The sequence below is a fragment of the Pipistrellus hanaki genome (assembly GCF_964339955.1).
Source record: "Pipistrellus hanaki genome assembly, chromosome: 15".
Taxonomy (NCBI): Eukaryota; Metazoa; Chordata; class Mammalia; order Chiroptera; family Vespertilionidae; genus Pipistrellus; species Pipistrellus hanaki.
This window is the reverse complement of record NC_140517.1, coordinates 11,961,082-11,976,789: the sequence shown is the minus strand read 5'-3', so window position 1 is coordinate 11,976,789 and position 15,708 is coordinate 11,961,082. Positions and strand designations below refer to the sequence as shown.

Genomic DNA, 15,708 nt, shown 5'->3' with positions numbered 1-15,708 from the left:
TTTTTTAAATATATTTTTTATTGCTTTCAGAGGGGAAGGGAGAGATAGAAACATCAATGATGAAAGAGAATCATTGATTGGCTGCTTCCTGAATGCCCCCTACTGGGGATCGAGCCCGCACCTCAGGCATGTGCCCTGACTGGAATCAAACCCAGGACACCCTTCGGTCTGCAGATCGACGCTCTATCCACTGAGCCAAACATCCAGGGCAAAATATATTTTTTAAAAAGACAAGATGTTTAACCTGATGAACGAAAGGAATCCTGGGAAGACAGACACGGATCACTTAGCTAGGCAAGAGTTTATTTTTGCTGGTTAGGCACGGTGTTTCAAACAAAGCCACAATTCTCCATAGCTACCACTGCCTATACAATTCCTTCATAGGTTTCATTTTCTTTGATGGCTCTGCATGATTCTGGACCATTTTCCTTTGATGGTGTCCATGAAATTACTAAACTTTATGGGTTCACTGAATACCCAGGCTCAGCACAAAAATGTCGTTTTCGCGTTTATAAAGTGGGAGGGAAAGCCTCCAGCTCGGCCACTCTCGGCGATGCCGAGGAGACTCATTGCACCAGGAAGACTATCTTTTTAGCCCCAATAAGCCTCAAATTATATGTGTCCATTCGCTACTGAGAACCAGGGACCCAATACCACCTGATAGCCTTCCTAGACACCAGTGGCCTGGGCAGTCCTGCTTATAAACGAGGAAACTGAGGCTCCGAGAAGTGTCACCGAGGAGACCCGGCCAGGCCACACGGCCATCAAGTGGCAGAGCCTGTGGTCGGCAGCCACTATGGGGACTTAACCACAGGCAGCCTCTTCGTATTGATGAGCCATTTTGCAAAATAATTACTACGTGAATGGATCCCGGAGGTTAGTTCACACAGAGGAATAGGACAGGTGGGGAGTAGCTGGCATGGGACAGCCAAGTTTCCGTTCTCCATCTTCCCCCTACACACACTCCCTTGCTCTCCTGGAACGAAGGCTGCTGTGCCTCGGAAAACCAGTTCCAAGACTCAGAAAACATTAAGTAAGGACAGTGACAATCAGAAGCCACGCGAAGGAGAAAGTGTTGAATGGCAGATTCAAGAATGTTCTCCTTGCCCAGCCGGTATGACTCAGTTGTTAAGCACTGACCTATGAACCGGGAGGCAGCCAATCCATGATCCACTCTCATCACTGATGTCTCTATCTCTCTCTCCCATTTCCTTCCTCTCTGAAATCAATTTTATATATATAAATGTCCTCCTTTAAGTCAACATGTTGCATTAGCTAAAATAAGTCAAGAATTCCTCTCATGAGCTAGCCTTAAACCCACACATTTTTCTGGGAAAGATAAGCAGCTTGGATATCACGTTGCAGAAGCGCAATTCAAGTTGTGTGTCCACGAAGCCCAGGTGATGGGTTCCAGGGGTGTCGTCGCCTGGGGCACCCATAACTGCGCTCAGATCTCCCTTGTTGACAGGGGGCGCCCAGGGGACCCCCGAGATGGGAATTTTACTCTCATGAAGCTCAATGAGGTCTTTCTCCCAGCCTCCCATCACGTCTTTGCAAAGAACACATTTTAATTACATGGTCTCTATCTTCACCAGCACCCCAATAAAAGATGTCAACGCTACCCTAATCAGTTTGGCTCAGTGGACAGAGCGACTCAAGGGTCTCAGGTTCGATTCCGGTCAAGGGCATGTACCTTGGTTGCAGGCACATCCTCAGCAGGGAGTGTGCAGAAGGCAGCTGATCGATGTTTCTCTCTCATCGATGTTTCTAACTCTCTCTCCGTCCCCCTTCTTCTCTGTAAAAAAATCAATAAAATATCTATTTTAAAAAAACAACAAACAATGAACGCAGCCTGGGTAGAAAGCAAGGAGCAAAGTCCCCCTTTGCTTCCGTTTCCATCAAAACAGGCTGAGGGGGAGGGCAGGGCAGGGTGTCAGGGCAGAGAGAAAACAGTGAGCAATGAGATCACAGGTGAAGGAACCAGGCCCCTGGGAAGGGGCACCCACAAGAACAAAGGGGTGATCCATCACCCCTGTCCTCCCCCTGGGTCACTCAGACAGTGTGTTTTTGCTCCCCAGTCATGGTTCTGCTCAGGCTAATGCTGTTTGTGTTCTTGAACGGTGGTGCCGATCAGAATCAGCCCAGTAAAAAATGTCCTAAGTGGCACTTGAGGAAGTGGCTAAAAGCCAGTGCAAACACTTGTAGAGTTTACCTCTGTATAAATGCAGGCCAAACCCATCTGGGTTCAAACCCCAGCTGTGCTTTTTACGTGCTGCTGTCGGCAAGCTAAGCTGACCTCCCTAGAGCGTCAGTTTCCCCATTCTCCGCTTCTCCTTTAAGGGGCTGCATGGAGGATTGTTTCTTCAACCAAACAGTGCCTGAGCCCTTACTCTTTGCCTGGCATCATCCCGAGGCCTGGGACATACAGCGAAACAAAGCAACGGCCCTGCCCTCACGGGGCTTCCATTCCCAACGGGGATGAGACAATTGACAAATCAGCAATGAAAAGTGTTAATTCAGAAAAACAAGCATGTAAGGGGGTTCCAAGGTTCCCTGCAGCAGCTGGAGGGAACGAGACAAGTTACTTTAGGCCCCGGTTGGTGTGGCTCAGTTGGGTTAGAGCACTGGCCTGTGCACCCAAGGGTCGCAGGTTCAATTCACAGTAAGAGTACATACCCGTTTTGGGTTCTATCTCTGGTTGGAGTGTGTACGGGAGGCATCAATCGACGTTTCTCTCTCTCTCTCTCTCTCTCTCTCTCTCTCCCTCTCCCTCTCCCTCTCCCTCTCCCTCTCCCTCTCCCTCTCCCTCTCCCTCTCCCTCTCCCTCTCCCTCTCCCTCTCCCTCTCCCTCTCCCTCTCCCTCTCCCTCTCCCTCTCCCTCTTCCTCTGTCTCTATAGAATCTATGAAAAACATGTCCTCCTGAACATTGTTTTAAGGATTTAAAAGTAATAATAATAATAAAGAGGAGGAGGAGGAGGAGAAGTTCCAGCTTCAAGCTGCATGCTAAAGGAGGAAGGGAGGGAGCCATGTGACAACCAGGAGGAAATTCAAGCGCCTAGCACTGCTCACCTGCTGCTCAGCTGCTGTGGGCTGGGCCCTGTTCTAGTTCTGAAGAGCCAGGGGTGAACACAGCAGGGCTGCAGGTCCTGATCCCTGACCTCCTGGGGCTGGCATTCTAGTGAAATGAAGCCATGTTAGCACGGCGCTCCCGCACAGGCCTGTGAGTGGTGAAGGCTCCTGCTCCTGTCTAGACGGACCCGGCCTCCATTCCCTTTGCCCTTGGTCAGATCAAGGCCAGAAAAGAACTGTTTTAAGTCATCTTCATCGCAGGCCTGTCCCGGGCAGTTCAGACACGGGCCAGCGCCCGCTGATAAGGCCTCACCTAGTTTGACCTCAATATCCTGCCTGGATGGGGCTCTGGTGGCTCAGCCGGTGTTGGTTCTCTGCTCAAGTCCGAGACCAAGGACTTGGCTTTAGTTCTCCAAGGTGAACGCTAACTGCCAAGGCCTCTCGTTCACCTGTCCAAAAAAGGGAAGAGGCACCAGCTGGTTTAGCTCAATGGACAGAGCATCGGCCTGTGAAGGATCCTGGGTTCCATTCTGGTCAAGAGCACATGCCTGGCTTGTGGGCTCGATCCCCAGTAGGGGATGTGCAGGAGGCAGCTGACCAACGATTCTTTCTCATCATTGATGTTTCTCTCTCTCCCTCTCCCTTCCTCTCTGAAACCAATAAAAATTTATAACAACAGAAGTGTAATATAATATGCAAATCAACCAGCCGGAGAGCTGAACGACCTTCTGGACGTCCTTCCCGACAAAGCTGCCATGGCAGCAAGCGCCTACTCTTGCATGAAATTCACACATCGGGCCTCTAGTATATTACATTTTTATTTTTAAAATATATTTTATTGATTTTTTTTTTTTTTTTAACAGAGAGGAAGGGAGAGGGATAGAGAATTAGAAACATCGATCAGCTGCCTCCCGCACACCCCCTAGCTGGGGATGTGCCCGCAACCAAGGTACATGCCCTTGACTTGAATCAAACCTGGGACCCTTCAGTCCGTAGGCCGATGCTCTAGCCACCGAGCCAAACCAGTTAGGGCCATATATTAAATTTTTTTTTAAAGGGAAGAGGGGGAAGCAATGGCACTCGGCTCCAGCAGGGAGCTGGCATCCAGCCTGGGGGGGAGGAGGAGGGGACTTCTTCCCTGTCCCAGCAAGGAAAACTTGTTGGGTTTAGTCAAAAACAACAAAGAGAATGGGGAGGCTCTCTGGCTTCCTCGCTAAATTGGGGGTTTACTGTCCCAGCTTCTGGCTGCAGGTTAACTACACAAACACCCAACCTGCCTGCCTAATTGATCATTCCCATGGCCTGCAACCCAGGAAACATTCCTGTGGCCGGTTGGGCAACTCCAGCAACTGTTTGCTTATTGATTAGAAAGAAGAGGCTCCCTCATGCACCACAACATCTGTTCACTTCTCCTTTCTCCTGCTTTCCCCAAGGCTGGAGAGGGCCCCACGGTCAGAAAGTCCAACTCCTGTTGACCCCTCAGATTAGAGGCAGCTGATGGGCCTGGGGTGAGGGACTGGGTCCTAGGCCCTAAGGGAGCGCGCTTAGTTGGCCACTTATGAAATAAAGCACCGTGACCAATATACCTGTAACATCATTTCCAATCCAGGGTCTAATGTGCCCGGGACAGACTCTCCTGGGCTAAAAAAATTCCCAGGCCTGGCCCTAGCTGGCGTTGCTCAGTGGTAAGAGCATCGGCCTGTGCACCCAAGGGTCGTGGGTTCCATTCCCGGTCAAGGGCAGGTACCTGAGTTGTGGGTTCACTCCCCGCCCCCAGTTGGGGCTTGTGCAGGATGCAATCAGTCGATGGACTCTCTCACATCAATGTTTCTCTCTCTCTCCCCTCCCCTTTACCCCCCTTCTACTCTTTCTGAAAAGCAATGGAAAAAATATCGTCTGGTGAGGATTACCAACACAACAACAACAGAATCCCCAGGCCTGGGCCCTGCCCGGGGTAACTGAATTTGATCTTTAGGGCTAGTAGAGCACAGGCACGGGTGTATTTTAAACCTCCCCCAGGTGCTGGGAGCACCCGATGATGGTGGAGAATGGCTTTCCAAAGTCTGCCCTTAGGAGAGGCAAGAGGTATAATAAACACTTTACGTTATCGCCACACCAGTGGGGGAAGTATCGCTCTTCAAGTTAATCGGTAAAGTCTCAGAGAGTGACTCTCCCAAGTTCATATAACACTGAGTGGCTTGAGGTGGGATTCAAACCCAGGTCTGTCTGGCTGATTCTCAAGACTTAGTATTGCTGTTTTCGTGGGGGCAAAAGAGGGGTTGATAGAGTACCTAAAAATATATATATATATATTATTGATTTTTTTTTTTTTACAGAGAGGAACAGAGTTAGAAACATCGATGAGAGAGAAACATCGATCAGCTGCCTCCTGCACACCCCCCACTGGGGATATGCCCGCAACCAAGGCACATGCCCTTGACCGGAATTGAACCTGGGACCCTTGAGTCCCCAGGCTGACACTCTATCCACATAGCCAAGCCACTTAGGGCGACAGTACGTTTATTAAATACTGGGGTCAGTGACACAAGCAAGGGCTTAGGAAAGAAGAGGTAACAGAGAGCCTAGATGGGGCTGCTTTCACTCGCAGGGAAGTAGGAAAAAAGGGGGCCTTGGAGAGAGGTTTGGGGGTTAGCCCGGGATGAGCTGCCACTGCTCGTTGCAAGTCTCGTGGGGACCCTAAGAGCTTAGGAGATGCAATGCACGCCTGAGAGGGAGGAAAGATGCGGGCATGCTCCCGGGAGGGAGAGTGCTCCCCCAAAGCTACAGCCCCACCCCGTTACAGTCTGATCTTCTGGGTTTTGAGGCCTCCTCCTTCCCCACCTGATACCCCGTGACTTCCCTTCCTTTTGCTCTGGGCTGTTGGATGATAACATGATGGTAGAAACACACACACCTCACATTCCTCGGCCATTTGTTACTCAGGGTGGTATTTCCCTCTCAAATCTTAAGTTTTGTTTTTAATTTCAACAGCAATACCTTATGTTAGAGGGGGAAAGTGACAAAACACAGGTGACGTAGTAACATGATTCAAAATAGTGAAAACAACCCAAATGTTCATCAACGGATAGAATGTGGCATGTCCATACCAGAGAATATTATGCATTCAGCAGCAAGAATAAATGAAGCACTGATACGTGCTACCCCGTGCATGAACCTTGTAAACATTATGCTAAAAGAAGCCAATTTTAAATTATATGAAATATCCAGAATAGGCAAATTCTATAGATGAAAAATAAATGAGTGGATGCCTAGCTCTGGGGGCTGGGAGAAGGGGCTGCCAAGAGGTGGCAGCTAGAGGATGAGGGACTTCGTTTTGGGATGATGAAAATGTTCTCAAGTTATTTGTGGCTGCACAGCTCTGTGAGTATATACTCAAGAGCCATTGAATACTACAGTTTAAAAGGATTTAATGTATGATGTGTAAATTATATCTCAATAAAGCTGTCACCCACCCCCTCAAAAAAAGGAAACACACACACACACACACACACACAGACACACAAAGAGACAAATCAAAAGCACTCATGGTCTCCCTGACCAGTGTGGCTCAGTAGGTTGAGCATTATCTCATGTACCAAAGGTCAGAGTGCATGTCTGGGTTTCAGGCTCAATCCCACTCCCTTCTTCTCTCTCTCTAAAATCAATAAAAACATTTAAAAAAAAATAAAAGTAAAAAAGCACTGATGGTTCCATCCAAGCAGAGAAGCCACTGTTAATGCTTGTTGTGTGTCCTGTGTGTCCTTCAGACTCTGGTCTACGACCCTTTCCTAATTCACTTACTTTCCCTGTCCTGTATCTATAACGCCCTGCTTTTCTAAAATTAGGGCATGGGTAGGTACTACCATATTTTTAAGGGCCTTCTTCCTCAGCTTTCTTCTTTTCCCTCCACTTGTCCATTAGACAACAAAAATCAACCTAGATAGCTATTAGGAAGGATCAAGTATGGTAGTGCTACTCAGCAATAGAAACAGTACCTGCCGTAGTACTGATGAACCTTAGAAGCATTATGCTAAGTGGAAGACGACGACAAAGACTACAATTAAAAAAACAAAACAAAACAAAAAAAAAAACCTACCAGCCCAGGAGATTGGATTCAGTTCACCTGGGGCAAGACCCGTGCCTGGGCATTTGTAAGAAGTGCCCAGAAGAGTACACAGTCCACTTATATGACAACCACGGTCAGTGGTTGCCAGGCACTAGGGATGGGTCTGAGTCTTGGTTGCTGAGAGGCACAAGCTAACTTGTGGGGTGATACAAACATTCTAAAGCCAGATTGTGGCGATGGCCAGATGGCTGTGCATACGCACAACAATCATCTCACTGTACACTCACAGTGAGCAAACTGTAAGAGATGTATTATAAGTTATACCTCAACGAACCCGTAACAAAAACAGTTGCTAGGATGGCCTGTGAGGAGGACCCCATGAGCCCAAGCCCCATGGTTCAAGAGTGACACGAATCCCTTGCACCCAATCATGCCAAGGTCAGAGTCAGGAAAACGTGGGGAAGGAAAAGAGAAGCCACAAATCGTTCTTAATGAACAATAATTAGAAGAGTAAATAAATATTCGATATAATGATAGTCGTTAAGTGCAGACGCGGTGCTGAGCTCTGCACAGGCGTGGAACTGCTGGGAAGCAGGCGGGGTCCTTTAATCCCCCCGGATGCCCGAGGAGCCCGAGGCCCAGGAAGGCTTAAGCCATTTGCTCAAGGTCACAGAGCCAGTGGCTCTCTAAAGCAGGATTCCCGCCCCAAACCTGCCACCGCTGGTGGAGCAGCCACTCGGTGAAAAACTACCTCTGCCTCTCTGACACATGGAGGAAAATCCATGCTAGGGACAAAGGTAGTTTGCTTAACACCACAGGCTTAATCCTCCGTGCAGAACACAACCCAGGTAGACATATGCGCCGATCTGGCGACAGCATTTCCCAAGAGCGAGCTGACGCAGAAATATGCTGGCCCAGGCGTGGAGCTGGGAAGCTGGGATCCCTCGGTAACTGGGGAGCAAAGCCTGGAAGCCTCTTCACAGGGGAAGAATGTGGGGCGTGCACCTTCCCCAAAGGTGGGCTGTGCTAGGAACGCCGAGCCCTCTGCCTCTGACGTTTGGAACGAGACTCCTAAGGCAGCCCCCGAAGATGAGCTGGAAGCCCAGGCTCAGAAGCCGGGCATCTCCCAGAGGCTCCGGGTCACATGCCTTGCAGATGACTCCCAAACAAGTGCTCGCTTGTCCCACGGAGCTCGCAAGAAGAGAAAGTGTTTTCTTTCTGAGTGGACGCTCGCACGTTTTCCATTATCGAGAACAAATAGGCATTGATGCGGAAGGCAGCCGCTTCCAAGAGCGTTTGTTTGCTGGAGGTAACCGCTCAGCCCCAGCCTGCGCCTTCGCTCCTGAGAAATAAACCCCCACAACCAATCCCGCGTCCTGCCAAGTCCCCGGAAAAAGCAGAAATGTCTCAAATTGGTGTTTCTCACTCCAAGTAAGAAAAAAAAAAATAAAAAATAAGAAAACGACAGGAAGACCAAGCCCCGGTTCCAGGCGTAGACTTTGGCAGATGCACGGGTGCAGCCACCGGCCACAAGACTAACTCAAGAGGCCATGATACCGTGGCTGCCACCACAAGGGCCAGTGGCACCTGTCCCAGTTCAGTTCCCAAACTTTTAACGTTATTGGATGCAGCTCTCACAAGACTCCGTGGTCCTGTGGATGGAAAAAGGGCCACGTACGAAACCTGACAAGCTCAGGGGAGGCCTGCATGGCGGCCTTACAAACTGAGAGACCAAAAGGAACCACATAGGAGGGTCTGAAACGAAAACTTCTCAACTGAAAGCCAGTCGTGGTGGGTAGTCCTGTCCTAGGCTGGTATCTTCCTTGACATAGGTCAATCTTTACCTTCATGGGGCCTGTCTATTTTCTTGCATCTTCAACAACAAACCTTTGGAATGTCAGAATAATTTCCTTTTTCCAGACACACACCCCTAGAGCAGGAGACCGGTCACTATCCTGTACTCACCTACGGAAAAGAAGGGTGTGTCTGTCTACTCGTTTTACTTTCCATCCCATCCCAGATCCCCCTCCCCCCACCCCTTAATCTATCACCAATGGATTTCATGTAGCCCCTTACACCTCCTCCTTTGTCACGTACAAAACGTGGTGCACAACTGCCATTCTCTGGAGCTCAATCTGTTGAGATTTTGCTTCCCAGCAACTGTTGTCAGTTTGGCTCAGATAAACTCATAAAAAGTCTTACAGGTTTGGACCTTTTTTTATTAATATATTTTATTGATTTTTTTTTTTTTTTTTTTTTTTTTTTTTTTTTTTTTACAGAGAAGAAGAGAGGGGAATAGAAAGAAACATCAATGAGAGAGAATCATCGATCAGCTGCCTCTTGCACACTACCTACCGGGGATGTGCCTGCAACCAAGGTACGTGCCCTTGACTGGAATTGAACCCAGGACCCTTCAGTCTGCAGGCTGACGCTCTATCCACTGAGCCAAACTGGTTTTGGCGGTTTGGACCTTTCTTTCATCAACAGTCCGTTTACCTGGCCTCTCTCCCCTTTCCAATATGATCAAAAATTGGAAGCTTGCACACAGGCAAAAGGACATAAGTGCAAGGTTATTCATAAGACACTGTTGGCAGTAAGTAGCCAAACATGGGAGGATTAGTAGAGGATCAGTGCCCTGGCCAGTGTGGCTCAGGGGGTTGGGCACCGTCCTGTGCACCAAAAGCCGGCCAGTTTGATTCCTGGTTAGGACACTTGCCCGGGATGCAGGCTCAATCCCCAGTAGGAGGGTGTGCAGGAGGCAGCCGATCAATGTTTCACTCTCACATTGTTGTTTCTCTCTCCCTCGCTCTTCTTCTCTCTCTAAAAAACAATTTTTAAACATCTTAGTTTAAAAAAAGAAAAAGAGGTAGCTGCTTAAAAGAATCAAACCCTAATAAATTTAACTTTAAAAAAAGAATAAAATAAATCAGTATGTAATAGTATGAGAGGGACTTGCCTTTAGAGAAAGCAAAAAGCGAAATGGGATAGAGAATGTGCTTAGAATATCTTCAGGATGCAGAAACTGGTAGCACTGGTTGGCACAGGAGGTGAACTGCTGATGGAGGGAGGTGAAAGGAGAGAGACCTGCTTTTGTAGTCACTTGGAGCATCTGAGTTGGTTCATGTTGGCTTTCTTACGTTCGCATAGACAGTTTCCTTTAACGAGAGGGTTGAGCCCAAGGAGGGCGAGTGTTGAGTCGACAAACTTCCGCAGGCAAGCCCTGCGTTCAGGCTTCCAAAACCCCTAATGCAGGCTTCAGCTGCATTATCAGAAATAAGACACTCGGAGACGGGAGGCGACACAGTCCGGTTCTGTCCGAGTCTATTTGTGGTTTGGTAAGTACGTTCTCGGGGTTACGATCTAATGATCTAAGTGATGAGTGCTGTTTTTCTTCCCAAGGGTCACACTTTAAGAGGAACGTTGACCCATGGAACTGGTCCAGGGGCAAAGGGGCAAGGATGATACAGCTGCCCTGGGCAGAGTGGAGAAGAGACAGACTGGTAGAATACTCCTCGAGATGTACAAGGCTGACTTCTTCTAATAGAAGGGTCGGTGACAATGGCATCCAAGGGCAAGATGTGGGCCAGCCAAGGCATAGAAACTGCAAGACCACCCGGGAAAAGAAGGAACTGCCGTCTGCACAGAGCGGACCCCAAACGGAACTGGGCTGGCTGCCAGCCCCCCGAGTGGCCCTGACTCAGGCTCCAACGGCTTCGCTGGTGTTATTCGTTCAGCGCTGGGACCCAGACCCCGCGGGTGAGCTTGGGGCCCAGGCAGAGCTGCGCCTCTAAGGAACTGTGTGGCTTCAGGAAAATGAGCCCTTGCTCTGTTTCCCCTTTTTCTGCAACAGGGGAAGGGAAGGCTTTCTATCAATTGCTCAACCTGGATATGTGGTTAACCTGCTTTGCTGCTGTTATTGTCATGTTAGAGGTTTGCGAAACTGGAGTCTCCGGCAGCGGCTTCTGAGACCACCCTGCAGGAGAGGCAGAGCCCCCACGGGTTCCTCTGTGAACGAAAGTTCTATCAGTGTTCCCCGCCCCATGGCCTCCGGCACCACCCCCTCAACCCCACCATCTGCCACTCCCACTTTTGGGTGTGGTGCCCTCGCCTAAGGGCAAGGCAGGGTCTTCCATTTCTTCTGATCCAAGTTTTGGTACCTTCTCAGGCCACCTGGCAGCTGCTTCTGTGGCCATGAAAGGAAGTTTCCCAGGCGACTGTTCTGCTTTGCCCGACCTCCTCCCTGAGGACGTAGCGGTGGTACCTACGACTTGAGCCAAGCTTCTAGGTCTGTGAATGGGAAGCCGTGAGCCCCCGGAATTATAAGTACAGATGTGGACACCACCCCAGCTGAGTTGGTTCAGTGGCTAGAGTAGGGGTGTCGAACTCAATCAGAGAAGGGGCCAAAATCTAAAATCCAGCCTAAATCGCGGGCCGAATGGTTTACTGAACAGTCATAAACTGACAGTGTCATAAACTGACAGCGGAGTGCAGTGATGACAGCGCGGTGCAGGCCACATTGCAAGGCCTGGCGGGCTGGATTTGGCCCGCGGGCCTTGTGTTTGACACATGTGGGCTAGAGCATCCGGCCTATGGACTGAAGGGTCCCAGGTTCAATTCCTGTCAAGGGCACATGCCCGGGTTGTGGGCTCGTACCCCAGTAGAGAGCTTGTAGAAGGCAGCCGATGAATGATTCTCTCTCAACATTGATGTTTCTAACTCTCTCGCCTTCTCCCTTCCTCTCTGAAATCAATAAATATATGGGGGGGGGAAAAATCAACAACCTTAAAAAAAAAAAAAGACAAAGATGTAGATAGACACCTGCGGGAGGCTCCGCGGCCTTTGATGCTTTCTCAAAGATCCCTGAGATCCCAAAGAGGAGCTCGGGACCAGAGGCACGCTGAGGGCTTAAACTGGTGCTGTGGGTGTTGGGAGGGAGGGTGAAAGAATGAAGGGGCTCAGATGAGGCCACAATGACTGGTTGCTTCCAATACCTCCCCAGCCCCAACTCCTGAGCACCAGCAGAGGGGTAATCGCAAGCCTCCTGCCAGTATGTTTTGAGTGCTGGAATGAAAACAAAGCACAGGTGGGGGGTCAAAATGAGGGATGAGAGAAGAACATGGAGACAGCCCAAGAATCCAATATCTCCCATCCCCTCACTGATAGACCCAACCAATTCATCTCTCTCTCTCTCTCTCTCTCTCTCTCTCTCTCTCTCTCTCTCTCTCTCTCTCTCTTTTACTTTATTGATTTTTTACAGAGAGGAAGAGAGAGGGATAGAGAGAAACATCGATCAGCTGCCTCCTGCACACCTCCTACTGGGGATGTGCCTAAAACCAAGGTACATGCCCTTGACCGGAATCGAACCTGGGGCCTTTCAGTCCACAGGCCGACACTCTATCCACTGAGCCAAACCGGTTAGGGCCCAATTCATCTCTTGATGCCTGGACCTTCACAGCAGCCTCCTAACAGTCTTCCCAGTTCTGGCCCAGATCCCCACAGGTTCTTCTCTCCGAAGTAGACCCTGTGAGCCTATTACAACCGCAGTCACATCATGATATGCCTCTGCTTGGCTCCAGCCCTCCAGAGATCCCCATTCCCCTCAAAATAAAAACAACTTCCCGGCTTGACAGAGTCTACCCTCACCTCATTTTCTCTGCTGCAGCCAGTTCACTGGATGTGTTCCTGCCCAACTCACCTGAATTTGCAGTTCCTGCTGTGACCCCTCCCTCTTTTCCTCCCAAGATCCCTCCATGCAGGCCCTGAGCACTGTATTTTCAATAGCAGTCCCCTGCCTCTAACACTCCATTCTTTTTTTTCTTTTTTCTTTTTTTCATTTTTTTTTAAATCCTCACTGGAGGATATTTCTCCATTGATTTTTAGAGTGGAAAAGAGAGGGAAAGACAGAAAAGTATCAATTGATTGCCTCCTGCATGAGCCCCAACACGGGCCTGGGCCAGGGAGGAGCCTGCAAAGGAGGTACATGCCCTTGATGGGAATCGAACCAAGGATCCTTTAGTCCGCAAGCTAGCACTGTATCCGAAGAGCCAAACCGGCTAGGGCTGATATCTCCATTCTTATCCTTGTTTCCTGCTTTTTCTCTACAGCATTTAACACACTGTATATTTATTTACTCTGCTTATTTCGTTATTACTCCCTACTATCCTTGTGGTCATGACTATATATCTACAGTACCTACACCAGTGCTGAGCACTTAAATTCTCAATAAATATTTGTTGAATGAATAAATGGCGCCTTTGTCCCCCGACGCCCCCAAACATCTGGCCAGATCCCAAGGAGGGGCCCCAGATGGCCCCACAGGCAACCCAAGAGCAGGGCCTTCATGTGAACCCTGGAGATGAGAGCCAGCAGAGGTGGGCACACTTTCCAGAGGCTCGGGTGGCACCTGAGAATGGCCGAGAAGGGTGGGCTTTGGAATCCCCACTTGAGACCCTCTGAGGGGGAGCCTGCAGGCGGGCTATGGCTGCTGGTCATCCTATGGCTGCCAGGAAGTGATCAAGTGTTAGCCCTCTGAGAAGCGCCACCTAGAGTCTCAGTCGACCCCCATAATAACCCTGGGAGGTAGGTACTGCAGCTCCATTTTACAAGTGAGTAAAGCAAGACACACAGAGGTGAAGTGACTTGCCCAAGGTCACACGCCTAGCAAACGGACAGAGCTGGGAACTGAACTCAAGCCAGCCTGGCCCCAAAGCCTTAACCTCCACTTCGCCCTTCCCCTGTGATCAGCTGGCATGTATCGCCTCTCCCCGGTTCTCTTTGCCTTTTTCCTTGGCACATGGGCCATTGCAGTAGCCTCCAAACAAGTCACCAAATGGGAGTGCCGGGTTCCAGGTGAGCTGGCTCTGGGGCATCTCACTCAAGCCCACACGGCAGGTGGAAGGCTAAAGTGCTGATGGGGCAGGCAGGGTGCTGACATCTGATAAGGCCCGTACAGACAGGTCTTTGTGGCCCTGGCAAAACCTGATAGGCCACCTGGCCATCCTTGATTTGCTTAAAGAAGACCGCAACCTTTGAGTGTTGGTTTCTGGAGAACTTCCTGCCTTCTGCCATAAAAGGGTACAACAGGGGAGCCAGTGAGAGGGGCAAGAACCTCCTGACCTTAATCAATTCCACGGGAGAACCGTGCATTAACTAAACCCTGCAGGATGGAAAACGCATGTCACGGCTGCCAGCTTTAAATACTTCTCATCCTTAATGTGCCGTTTCTGCTGACGAGGCAGAGGAGGCCAGTCCGGCTACGGCTTTCTCTTTTAAACACCCTTTTAAGCCATTAGCTCAGACTCATCTCCAAAGCCTGCCTGCCTGCATGCCTGCCTTTGGATTGCACAATACATCAACTTACTTCAGGTGTCCATTTTCTTAGGCAAGCAGGTGGCTGCGGTTTCCCAGAATCCCTTCTGATTATGGGAAGCCTGCGAACCAAGGTTCTTCAGGGGGCAGGGACCCGGGAGGCACCCCCTCAGCTTGGGGTGGTTTACTAACCGTTCAGCAGCACCTCTGCTACCAGGAGCGGGAACTATAATACTTCACTAATGATCTTACTTTCCCCCCTGCTGCATGTTAAAGAATTTAGATGGAATTCACCTACCATAACATTCACCAGTTCAAAGTGTACATTTTAGTGTTTTTAGTTATTCCCTATGTTGTGCGGCCATCATTACTCTGTAACTCCAGAACATTTCCATCATTCCTCCCCCTCAAAAAACCATGTACCCATCAGCAGTCAGCCCCAGTTCCTCCCTCTCCCCCCAGCTCCTGGCAACCACTCACCAGTTTTCTGTCCCTATAGATGTGGCTGTTATATCTATATATATATATAAAAGGCTAAGTGACTGACCGTCCATTTGTCTGACCGTCCAACCGGTATATATAATGTGCACTGGCAATTTAAAAATAAATGCTGACTTGCGCATATTTTACCCAAGAGCATGTGATGTTAAAATTGTAAATACTTCATTACAAGGGAAATTAGTCAAGCACTCTGAAAGTGTTTTTAATCTTAATGTGGTGTACAGGGAGATATTAGAATAAGTTTACTCAATTTATCAATCATTGTTTTTATCAATTTTAAAAAATATACTTTATTGATTTTTTACAGAGAGGAAGGGAGAGAGATAGTTAGAAACATCGATGAGAAAGAAACATCGATCAGCTGCCTTCTGCACGCCCCCTACTGGGGATATGCCCGCAACCAAGGTACATGCCCTTGACCGGAATTGAACCTGGGACCCTTCAGTCTGCAGGCCGACGCTCTATCCACTGAGCCAAACCGGTTAGGGCTCAATGTTGTTTTTATATCATGTTTTTATATCTTGTTTATTATTATATCATGTTGTTGTTATGTATTAATCAATTTACTAGCCATTGTTTCTATCAGTGTTGTTTTTATATCGTGTTTTTGTTATTTTTATATCAGGTTTTTGTTTTTCTATCATGTTGTTATTGTTTATTAATCAATTTATATATTATTTTCATATACATTTTACTAATTTTCTTTCATCTCTGAATACTTCTATCATAAAGGGTGAATAGTGATATTAAAGTATTTCATATT

The 15,708-nt window shown here is 48.8% G+C and overlaps 2 protein-coding genes across 2 annotated transcripts in view; one reads left to right on the top strand and one right to left on the bottom strand.

Moving 5' to 3' along the window:
- CDH1 (cadherin 1) overlaps window positions 1–15,708 on the bottom strand; it is a 76,461-nt gene that overhangs the window by 31,348 nt on the left and 29,405 nt on the right. The window lies entirely within an intron of this gene.
- The window catches only part of LOC311610140 (dipeptidase 2-like), a 564,319-nt gene continuing 561,705 nt past the window's right edge, over window positions 13,095–15,708 (top strand). The window contains exon 1 of the mRNA XM_084861086.1: window positions 13,095–13,112. The gene's annotated coding sequence lies outside the window, so the exon portion shown is untranslated. The remainder of the gene's footprint in view (window positions 13,113–15,708) is intronic.